This window comes from Pan troglodytes, chromosome 11 (assembly GCF_028858775.2).
Source record: "Pan troglodytes isolate AG18354 chromosome 11, NHGRI_mPanTro3-v2.0_pri, whole genome shotgun sequence".
Classification (NCBI taxonomy): Eukaryota; Metazoa; Chordata; class Mammalia; order Primates; family Hominidae; genus Pan; species Pan troglodytes.
In genome coordinates this window covers 478,482-490,574 of record NC_072409.2, presented here as the reverse complement: position 1 = coordinate 490,574, position 12,093 = coordinate 478,482, and the positions used below count along the sequence as shown (strand labels likewise).

Genomic DNA, 12,093 nt, shown 5'->3' with positions numbered 1-12,093 from the left:
AGTCCCAGCTACTCAGGAGGCTGAGGCAAGAGAATGGCATGAACCCGGGAGGCGGAGCTTGCAGTGAGCTGAGATCACGCCACTGCACTCTAGCCTGGGCGACTGAGCAAGACTCCGTCTCAAAATAAATAAATAAATAAATAAATAAATAAATAAATAAATAAATAAAATAAAATTCTTCGAACTGAATGACAGTAGTGATGCAACCTACCAAAACCTCTGGAATACAGCAAAGGCGGTGCTAAGAGGAAAGTTCATAGCCCTAAACACCTACATCGAAAAGTCTGAACGAGCACAAGCAGACAATCTAAGGTCACACCTCAATGAACTAAAGAAACAAGAACAAATCAAACCCAAACCCAGCAGAAGAAAGGAAATAACCAAGATCAGAGCAGAACTAAATGAAACTTAAACAAAAAAACACAAAAGATAAATGAAACAAAAAGCTAGTTCTTTGATAAGGTAAATAAAATTGGTAGCCCATTAGCAAGTTTAACCAAGAAAAAAAGAGAGAAAATCCCAAGAAGCTCAATTAGAAATGAAATGGGAGATATTACAACTGACACCACAGAAATACAAAAGATTTTTCAAGGCTACTGTGAACACCTTTACCCATGTAAACTAGAAAACCTAGAGGAGATGGATAAATTCTTGGAATGATACAACCCTTCTAGCTTAAATCAGGGAGAATTAGATACCCTGAACAGACCAATAACAAGCAGTGAGATTGAAATGGTAATAAAAAAATTACCAACCAAAAAAGTCCAGGACTAGATGGATTCACAGTAGAGTTCTATCAGACATTCAAAGAGAATTGGTACCAATCCTATCGACACTATTCCATGAGATAGACAAAGAGGGAATCCTCCCTAAATCATTCTCTGAAGCCAGTATCACCCTAATATCAAAACCAGGAAAGGACATAACCAAAAAAGAAAACTACAAACCAATATCCCTGATGAACATAGATGTAGAAATCCTCAACAAAATACTAGCTAACTGAATACAACAGTATATCAAGAAGATAATTCACCATGATCACGTGGGTTTCATACCAGGGATCAGGGATGGTTTAACGTACTCAAGTCAATAAATGTGATACACCACATAAACAATTAAAGACAAAAATCACATGATCATCTCAATAGATGTGGAAAGAGCCTTCGACAAAATTCAGCATCCTTTATGATTAAAACCCTCAGCAAAATCGGCATACACAGGACATACCTCAATGTAATAAAAGTCATCTATGATAAACCCACAGTCAACATAATACAGAATGGGGAAAAGTTGAAAGCATTCCCTTTGAGAACTGGAAGAAGACAAGGATGCTCACTCTCACCACTCCTCTTCAACATAGTAATGGAAGTCCTAACCAGAGCAATCAGACAAGAGAAAGAAAGAAAGTTTATCCAAATTGGGAAAGAGGAAGTCAGACTGTCGCTGTTTGTTTGCTGATGATATGATTGTTTACATAGAAAACCCTAAAGACTCCTCCAGAAAGCTCCTAGAACTGATAAAAGAATTCAGCAAAGTTTCCAGATACATAATTAATGTACACAAATCAGTAGCTCTTTTATATACTAACAGTGACCAAGCTGAGAATGAAATCAAGAACTCAACCCCTTTTACAATAGCTGCAAAACAAACAAAAAACAGAAAACCAAAAAACTTAGGAATATACCTAACCAAGGAGGTGAAAGACCTCTACAAGGAAAACTACAAAACACTGCTGTAAGAAATCATAGGTGACACAAACAAATGGAAACACATCCCATGCTTATGGATGGGTAGAATCAATATTGTGAAAATGACCATACTGCCAAAAGCAGTCTACAAATTCAATGCAGTTCCCATCAAAATACCACCCTCATTCCTCTCAAATTTGGAGGCATCACATTACCCAACCTCAAACTATAGTATAAGGCCATAGTCACCAAAACAGCATGGTACTGGTATAAAAATAGGCACATAGGCCAATGACAGAATAGAGAACCCAGAAATAAACCCAAATACTTACAACAAGCAAAAAGATAAAAGTGGAGAAAGGACACACTATTCAACAAATGGTGTTGGGATAATTGGCAAGCCACATGTAGGAGAATGAAACTGAATTCTCATCTCTTACCTTATAAAAAATCAACTCAAGGTGGATCAAGGACTTATCTAAGACCTGAAACTATAAAAATTCTAGAAGATAACATTGGAAAAACCCTTGTAGACATTAGCTTAGGCAAGGACTTCATGACCAAGAACCCAAAAGAAAATGCAACAACAACAAAAAAGATAAATAGCTGGGACTTAATTAAATCAAAGAACTTTTGCACGGCAAAAGAAACAGTCGGCAGAGTAAACAGACAACCCACAGAGTGGGAGAAAATCTTCACAATCTATACATCTGAGAAAGGACTAATATCCAGAATCCACAATGAACTCAAACAAATCAGCAAGAAAAAAAATCCCATCAAAAAGTGGGCTAAGGACATGAATAGACGATTCTCAAAAGAAGATATACAAATGGCCAACAAACATGGAAAAATGCTCAACATCACTAATGATTAGGGAAATGCAAATCAAAACTACAATGTGATACCAGCTTACTCCTGCAAGAATGGCCGTAATAAAAAAATTTAAAAATAATAGATATTGGCATGGATGTGGTGAACAGGGAACAGTTCTACACTGCTGGTGGGAATGTAAACTAATACAACCAGTATGGGAAACGATGTGGAGATTCCTTAAAGAACTAAAAGTAACACCACCATTTGATCCAGTAATTTCACTAGTTAGTGCCTACCAAGAGGAAAATAAGTCATATGAAACAGAGACTTGCTCACGCATGTTTACAGCAGCACAATTTGCAATTGCAAAAATGTGGAACCAACCCAAATGCCCATCAATCAACCAGTGGATAAAGAAACTGTGATATATATATGATGGACTACTACTCAGCCATAAAATGGAATGAATTAGTGGCATTCACAGTGACCTTGATGAGATTGGGACTATTATTCTAAGTGAAGTAATTCAGGAATGGAAAACCGAACGTCGTATGTTCTCACTCATAAGTGGGAGCTAAGCTGTGAGGATGCAAAGGCATGAGAATGACACAGTGGACTTTGGGGACTCAGGAAGAAAGGGTGGGGTGAGAGATAAAAGACTACAAATTGTGTGCAGCATACACTGCTTGGGTGATGGGTGCATGAAAATCTCATAAATCACCACTAAAGAACTTACACATGTAACCAAACACCATCTGTTCCCCAATAACCTATGGAAATAATTTTTTTTTTTTAAAGTACCTTGTCTCCTGGCCTGATTTTGGGTTGCTGGTTAGTTGCCAGTATGGGGAGTCTTTGAGTTTCAAACTTTTTTTTTTTTTTTTGAGTTTCAAACTTTTGTAAAGCCTGCTGAAATGGTCCCAGGTTAACTAGGTATTTCACTAAAGTGGCTGTTTCTGGATCAGTATTTAGATCATTAGTTAAAAATGGCCTCCTGTATAACATTTCATATGGGCTCATATTAATTTTTGCTCTGGGGAAACTATGGACTCTTACAAGAGCTGTGGACAGCAAGTTGACCCAAGTTTCTGATGTTTCCTGACATAGCTTAGCTAACACCCATTTTAGAGTTTGATTAGCTCTTTCCACTTTTCTAGAGGATTGAGGCCTCCATGCTGAATGCAAATAGTATTTGATTCTGAGAGCCTTAGCAACCCCTTGAATTATTTGAGAGATAAAGAACGAGTCATTATCACTTTGGAGGCTTTGAGGTAACCCAAACTCGGGAAATAGTTCTTTGAAGAACCTTCACAACTTCATTGGCCTTCTGTGTTTTGGTGTAGGGTAAGCTTCAATCCAGCCAGTAAAGGTATCTGTAACCTGCACGGACCTTGGGGGACTGAACAAAGGATGACGAACGCGGGAATAAAGATAAAGACAAAGACTATATTTGGAAGAAGGGGTCAGGGGGCTCCTTGCTTCTAGTGAACAAGGGCCCTGAGCTTTACACAGCCCTCCGTATTTATTAGGCAAAAGAGATAGCGAGAAGAGGAGGGGGTGGTTGTCAGCAGGCAGTTTGATTCACAGCAGGCTTGCAAGACCGCATTCTTTGAACAATAGGCTCTAGATGTCCCAGTAGGTAACCGCAATGAGCACGGCGCCAGGGAGTGATTGCCCTCAGCAAACCTCCTGGTTGCAGGCACAGTCATGAGTTTGCCCACATCCTGCTTTCATGATAAACAAGTTTGCTGTTTGATCATATAACCTCCAGTGGAATACTGAGTTGGTCATGTCTCTCTGGCCTTCAGCTCCCTACAGGTATCTATTAGTACTAACAAATCTTGTATCCTCTACAGGCTGACATTGTCCTTATGGCCCTTTGGGTTTCCTTTGCGTGCTCTTTGGGCATTCAGGGCATTGCCAGTGATGGCTGTCATAATTTTTGCTTGCCATTTTTCTTTACTCTGTTCCCCTTTTCCTTCCTTCATGATTGTTATACATCATGAAAGCAATATCAAGAAGCTGATTTTGATTAGTCTGTGGGCCCATCTGTAGCTTTTGGAGCTTATATCTAATGTCTGGGGCAGATTTGATTAGTATATTTTTTAAAGGCTTCCTCCAGTCTGCCATGAAACATGGCTGGATTTTCCTTCTTGCCCAGTGTAACCTCCTTTACCTTATCATAATTTACTGCCTTATTCTCTTTCTCTTCCTCCAAGGAGAGCCTCAAGAAACTTAGCCTGGTGGTTCATTCCCTCGGGTGTGTTATAGTCCTAATTAGGATCAGTAATGGAGACTATGTCTGGGCCTAAGTGGTTGCCCTGAGAGTTTCAAGGAAATAAGTCATCTGCTTCCTGGCGGGCAGCCTCAAAGATTTGTTTCTTTTCCAAGGGGCTGCAATAGGTTGCTAGAATGAATTGAACATCTCCCCTGAGAGATCAAAGGCTAAGGTCAAAGTTTGGGACCCATCTCCGAATTCCTAGGGTTCTCAGAATAGCTTCCTAGCTTTTCTGTATGTTGTTTTATATCAGTTATAGAAAAGGGGGACTGCACTAGGACTGGCCCCTCAGCTCCTGCTACTTCCCTAAGGGGTAGCAGGGCTGGAGGGGGAGTTGAATAGATTGTTTCTCTCCAAATATGAGGAGGACTTAGTTGGAACCCTGAATTTTGCTCTTGGGTTTGAGCCTCAGGAGCACTTGGCAAGGAGTTATACAGGGATGGTTGCACTTCCCTCTGAGAGACAGGTGGCCTTTGTAAAAGGGGGTCATCTACAATATCTAGTTCTGCCTTAAGACCTTCCTTTTCAGGGCAGGTTCCAGGACTTTTGCAGATTGTTGGGTTTTGGTATAGGGCCATGAAGACCTGTACGTATGGGATTTCTGACAATTTACCCTGCCTTTTGCAAAACAGGTCTAATTGCAGGATGGTGTTGTAATTAAGACTTCCCATGACCACCAATTATTCCTGGCTGTCCAGCTGATATTGGGGCTATACAGTATTATAGTAGAAAATCAGACATTTTCTCCTTAGATTGTCAGGGTTCAACTGATTCCAGTGGTTGACGATGCAGCCAAGCAGGGAATCAGAGGGAATGGATGGAGAGTTGCCCACAGTGGTCTGGAAGAGAGAAGAGGACTTTCAAAAGTGGAGGTCCTACTAGGTGACCCAGATTTTACCTGGGGTGGCCATCTGGAAAAACTCTGGGTCTTGTCTGCGGTTCCCAAGGGCATCCCCACTTCTGGGGCCCCATCTTAGTTTGTCAGATATGTCTGACCTTAGATGGGTGCCAGCACCACTTTGGAACGGTTCCCTTCACAATCAGTGGCCCACTATGAGTTTCCTCTTGTCCCTGGCTGAAGGCCCTGACTTCTAGCATCCTTATAATTTGATAAGGCCAAGCTTTTAACTTCAGCCAATATGTTCATACACAGAATCTCTTTTACAATTAATTTTCATAAGCCTACAACTTGTTCAAACCTTTGGATTTTTCCTATACCACTTAAAACAATCCTTTAACCCTCTAAACTTAGGCAACATAAATTATACAACATTTCTTGCATAATTTCACTTTCACAAATCTTTTTCATGACTTACCCAGATCATCTACGACATGCTTGGACTTTGTGACTTGTCCTAAACATCCCTATTTTATTTCTTTACTTTTATTATTATTATCATATTCCAGGCTGGAGTGCAGTGATGCCATCACAGCTCACTGCAACCTCTGCCTTCCAGGTTCAAGCAATTCTCCTGCCTCAGCCTCCCAAGTAACTGGGACAACAGGCGTGCATCACTGTGCCTGGCTAATTTTTTATATTTTTAGTAGAGACAGGGTTTCACCATATTGGCCAGGCTGGTCTCGAACTCCTGACCTCGTGATCCACCTGCCTTGGCCTCCCAGAGTGCTAGCATTACAGGTGTGAGCCACTGCACCCAGTCATATCCCTCTTTTAAAACAACAGTCATTTTACTTTAGGACAAGAATTTACCATACAAGATGCCTTTTTATATAATATAAAATCTCTTTTATGTATAACCCTTGCATAGCTAGGGGGCTAAGTAGGTTTCTTTTGTCCTTAGCCAGTCGAATAGATCAAGTAAGAGAAGGGAGGTCAAAATGCCTAGGAGACATTATCTTTTGTCTTTACTAGCTAACTCTACAGGAGAATTTAGCATAAGAAAAGAGGGTTTAAGTTCCCTGAAATGTGTGAATTCCTCCTTGACAAGCTGCCACTGCCAATTGTGTCACACGTAGGGATCAGGGAGTATAACCAGGAAAGACAGAAAAGAGTCCTTCCCCCTTCCAGGCAGGGCAGCTATCCCTATCATTCCTCGGCCTTCAGGTAACACTGGAGAGTGGCCCCAGTTAGTTGCCCTCAGTTACTGGGGAGCTACTAGGAAATGACTGCTGAAAAACTGAAAAAAAAAAAAAAAAAAAAAGGAAAAGGACTCAGGTCCCTCATGTGAACCAGGCAGTGGTGGTCATGTGCTTCCATATGGATACCTTTCAGTCTCTCCATAGAGTGGCCCCAGCCAGAGACCTGCAGTTGCCTCCATGCTTAGGTGCTCTGTCAAGTGTCCTGAGTTGGAAAGAGAGACAGAAAATGCTTCCCCTGTATGGAGCAGAGAGGAAAAGGGAAAATGAGAAGAAAAATAACTCCCAAACTTTGGGCTTGCCTCCTGGCTGGCTTGCCAAAATACGTTACCAGGGGAGGGTCTTGACTATGAGTCATCCAGGTTCTTGGCATTTTGAACAAAGAATTGGACAAAATGCACAAAACAACAAAAGAATGAAGCAGTGAAAGCACAGACTTATTGAAAGTATGCTCCACAGAGTGGGAGTGGGCTCAAGCAAGTTGCTCAAGAGTGTTAGTTACAGAATTTTCTGGGATTTAAATACTCTCTAGAGGTTTCCCATTGGTTACTTGGTTACACTCTATGTAAATGAAGACTGGGCCTGCTACCAGTCTGATCGGTTGCAGGAGGCGACCAATCAAAGGCTGAAGTGAAGTTATAAAGTTAAACCCTATGCTAATGAAGACTTGGCCCACGAGCAGCCTGATTGGTTGTGGGAGGTGACCAATCAGAGGTACTTTCCATTTTTTCATCTGTGACACAGTGGAAGGGGGGTGGGCCACAAAGGGAGTAGCCGCTGTTCTTCTGTTACTTGGGTGTGGAGTGGTGTTTTCCTTTTGATTCAGTTCTAGGAAGTCAGCACAAATCGGCCTTAGGGTCCCTGCCTCCAGACCCTATTCTTCTGCCTCAATAGTACTATAATTTTTGCTTCATCTGTCAAACATAATTTAAAAAACTCAAAAGGAGAAAGAAATCCAGTTACCTATATTTTTACATTTTCCATTTTTCTTCCTTCCTTCCTAATAGTGATTCAATTTTTACTCATTTCCTTTCTGTTTAGAGACCTTTCATTATTCATTTTTTCTTAGGAGAGTTCTGCTGGTGACAAATTCTCCTGGTTTCCCTAGTTTTTCATTTGAGAATGTCTTGATTTCCCAAAGGATATTCTTGGTGGGTATAGGTGTCTGGGTTGACAGTTCTTTTCTTTCAGCACCTGAAAAATATTATGCCACTTCCTTCTGGCCTCCATGGTTTCTGATGAGAAACCATTTGAATTGTTTTCCCCATATAGGTATGGTATCATTTTTTTTCTGCTGCATTCAAGATTTTTTCTTTGTCTTTAGTTTTCAGAAGTTTGGCTATAATGTGTTTGTCTGGGGTTTGCTGAGCTTCTTAAATCTGTATGTTTATGTCTCTTGCTAAAGTTGAGAAGTTTTCAGCATTCCTTTTTTTTTTTTTTTTTTTTTTTTTGAGACGGAGTTTCACTCTGTCACCCAGGCTAGAGTGCAGTGGCACAATCTCGGCTCACTGCAAACTCCGCCTCCCAAGCTCAAGCGATTTTCCTGCCTCAGGCTGTGGAGTAGCTGGGATTACAGGCATGCACCACCATGCCTGGCTAACGTTTGTATTTTTAGTAGAGACAGGGTTTCGCCATGTTGGCCAGGCTGGCCTCGCACTCCTGACCTCAGGTGATCTGCCTGCCTCGGCCTCCTGAAGTGCTGGGATTACAGGTGTGAGCTACCACGCCTGGCCGTATTTCTTTAAATACTGTCAGCTTTGTCCTTTTTCACCTGTCTTTGGTGCTCTGATGACATGAATATCAGATCATTTGTTATAGTCTCATGGGTTTTTGAGGTTCACTTTTCTCTCCTTATCAGAATGGATAATTCTATCGTTCTTTGTTTTCTTACTGTTCACTGATTCCTTCCACATCCCCTTCATTCTCTTGTTATGCCTTTTCATTGAGATTTTCGATTTTTTTTTTAGCTCTAAATTTTCCCTTTGGTTCTGTAATCCAAAAAGTTATCAGAGACAAGTCTCAATCAATTCAGAATTTCATTTTGGCAAGGTTAAGGACATGCCCAGAATAAAAAAAAAACACTTTGGAGAAAGGTATTTGATGTGTTTGTGGTGTGTGTTGTGTCTGGTGTGTGTGGTGTGCATGTGTGTGTGTCTGGTGTGTGGGTGGTGTATGTGGTGTGTGTAGTGTGTGTGGTGTATGTGGTATGTGTAGTATGTGTGGTGTATGTGGTGTGTGCCTGTATCTGGTGCATGTGGTATGTGTGTGGTGTGTGTGTGTGTGGTGTGTGCATGTGTGTGTGGTGTGTGCACTTGTGTCTAGTGTGTGTATGTGGTGTATTTGTGTCTAGCATGTGTGGTGTGTGTGTCTGATGTGTGTGGTGTGCGTGTGTTTGTGGTGTCTCTGTGGTGTGTTTGTGTATGGTCTGTGTGGCATGCATGTGTATGATGTGTGTCTGTTGTGTGTCTGGTGTTTGGTGTGTGTATGTGTGTTGTGTGTGTGGTGTATACATGTGTGTAGTGTGTGTGTGGGTGTGAAGTATGTGTGTAGTGTGTGTGGTGTGTGTGTGGTGGCTGTGTGTCCAGTGTGTGTGTATGGTGTATCTGTGTCTGATGTGTGTGGTGTCTGCACGTCTGGCATGTGTGGTGTGTGTGTGGTGTGTGGGGGTGTGTGTGTGTGGTGTGGTGCATGTGTGTATCTGGTGTGTGCGCTTGTGTGTCCTTTGTGTGTGGTGCACATATGGTGTGCATGTAGTGTGTGTGTGTTTGGTGTTTGTGGTGTGTGTGCTTGTGTGTCCAATGTGTGTGTATGGTGTATGTGTGTCTGGTATGTGTGGTGTGAGTGTGTGTGGTGTATGTATGCATGTGTGTGGTGTGTGTGGTGTGTGGTGCGTGTGTCTGGTGTGTGCACTTGTGTGTCCTGTGTGTGTGGTGTATGTGTGTCTGTTGTGTGTGGTGTGCATGTGTGTGGTGTGTGTGCTTGTGTGTCCAGTGTGTGTGTATGGTGTATGTGTGTCTGGTTTGTGTGGTGTGTGTGTGTGTGTGTGTGTGGTGTATGCATGTGTGTGTCGTGTGTGGTGCATGTGTGTGATGTGTGTCTGTGTGTGATGTGTGTCTGTGTGTGTGTGTGGAGAGGGAGATTTATCATGAGGAACTGGCTCATGTGATCACAGAGGCTGGCATGTCCACATCTGTGGTTCTGCCTGGCGGGCTTGTGTGCTGTCCACATATGGAGAGCTGATGATGCAGTTCCCGATGGCGGTGGCCTGCAGAGGTGAAATCCAGAGGCACCTACAGGAGACTTTTCCCTTACCCAGGGGAGGGTTGGTCTTGAATGTGGGTTGAATGAGGTCCACCCCACATTACAGAGAGCAGTGGTCTTCACTCTATGGATTAAAGTGATAATCTCATCTCAGAGCACCTTTGTAGAAGTATCTGCAAGGTACTGTCAAGTGTACTTGACCAAGTGTCTGAGTACCCCGTGGCCCAGCTAAGTTGACACAACACTAACCATCACAGCATCTAAGAAATCTGTGCTCTTCCTGGTTCTTAGTATGACGAGTGAGTTTCAGTTGAAAACTGGCCATTTTTGGCCTTTCGGCACGGGACCTTGGATCTCAGTTAAGCATTCTGCGTTGGCTGTCAGGGAAGGAGGAGGGCTGCTGTCTTGTTGCCAGTGAGTGCAGAAGTCTAGGTTCCCCACTTGGCCTCTGTTGACTTATGGTAGCGTGTTCTCCTTACTGCTGGGCGGGGGTGGCCGGTCTGGCTCCCCACCATGCCTCAAGGGAACTTTCCTGGCTGGGAGGGTTAGAGGTGCCTTGTTCTTGTTCTCCACGTGGTTTCTGCACACTGTGTGTGGGTGGGCAGCTTCGTGACTGCTGGATGGTGGTAAAAGTCCTGGCTGCACAAGGCCCTTCTGATAGCTCCCTAGCTGCAGGGGGTGCCCCTACTGCCTGTGTAAATGGAAGTCAAGGTGTCCCGTGTGGTCTTCACTAGTACCGCGGAGGTGGGCTTGGGCTGGGGGGCCGTGATAACCCCTGCTGAGGAGGAACATTCCACTTCCTACTTGGCTTTCTCTGACAGCACCCCATGGAGGGTGAGGGGATTTGGATGCCTCATTGCAGTCTAGGTGCTCCTCTGGGTCTTTGCTGGAAGGGAGGGATGGAGATGGAGCCAGCGTTTTCCGTGAGTTGTCTGAGAGCTCCCTGTCCTGCTAGGCTGCCTTGGTTAGGGAGAGCTGGCTTTTGCTGGTACTTTTTTTGGTCGTCTGTGCCCCTTGGGCATTTCCAAATTTTAGGCTTCATCAGCTCCAAATGTGGGATATAAGAGGCAAGAAGAAGACCCCAGAAACACACCTTATATCCTGGGGTCCTAGCTAGTCTGCCCTATTTTCTCCATCTTTCAGAGTCATTCTATGTTTGCTTTATGAATAATTTTCAGTATGTTAATTCCACTTAGTGGGAACAATATGGCAGAGTATGTCTGCTCCGTCTTCCCAGAAGTGGAAGTCCTGTTTTTTAAGATGAGAGGAATTAGAGCCAGTTGGCTACTGATGGGAACACTCCACTGGGGAGGGAAATTGCGGGAGCCAAGTGCTTGAGCAGGTGAGAGGGGCTGAGGCTACAGCAGCGATATCTCCTTTTTCTCAAGAAGGGAGGGCAGGTTTGAGGGTGTGCTTGTGGGAAGTTGGTGGCTTTGGTGGTCACTCAGTCCACAGATCTGAGCTGCATGTGAGTCTGGACAGAGGTGTGGTCTAGTGGTTCATGGTCTAGGAACATGAACTGCAGCTGGAGCTGAGATTCTGAACGTCACTTCTGGTTTCGGATCCAGGAATCTCAGGGGCCAGCCTGGAATCAGTGTCCGAGGGTCAGGAACCACGAGCTTCAGTCCATGCAGGGGTGGAGGCTGCAAATCTGCCAGGCTAGCAGACACTGGAGGGCAGGAATGCCAACAGCAGCACCTGGAGATCAGCGCCCGCTGCAGGGCAGTGCCCCGACTGTCCTGCCTCTGTCTTGGTGGAGTCCATCCCATGTCTTGTGAACTGCCTCTGAAGAGAGGTGTCCAGGAACGGGACTAGGGGCTGCCTCCCTTGGCACCCACCACCCTCCTGGTTTCTCTCCAGCACCAGACTCGCAGGGAGAAAGAGGTTCTCTACACCCCTTAGCCACATCCCCTGGGAATGCATAAAAATGAAACAACTATGGAATCAAATTGGGTT

General features: G+C 43.7%; 1 protein-coding gene across 12 annotated transcripts in view; it reads left to right on the top strand.

Annotated features, from left to right (window-relative positions):
• Positions 1-12,093, top strand: part of CACNA1B (calcium voltage-gated channel subunit alpha1 B) — a 248,727-nt gene that overhangs the window by 62,202 nt on the left and 174,432 nt on the right. The window lies entirely within an intron of this gene.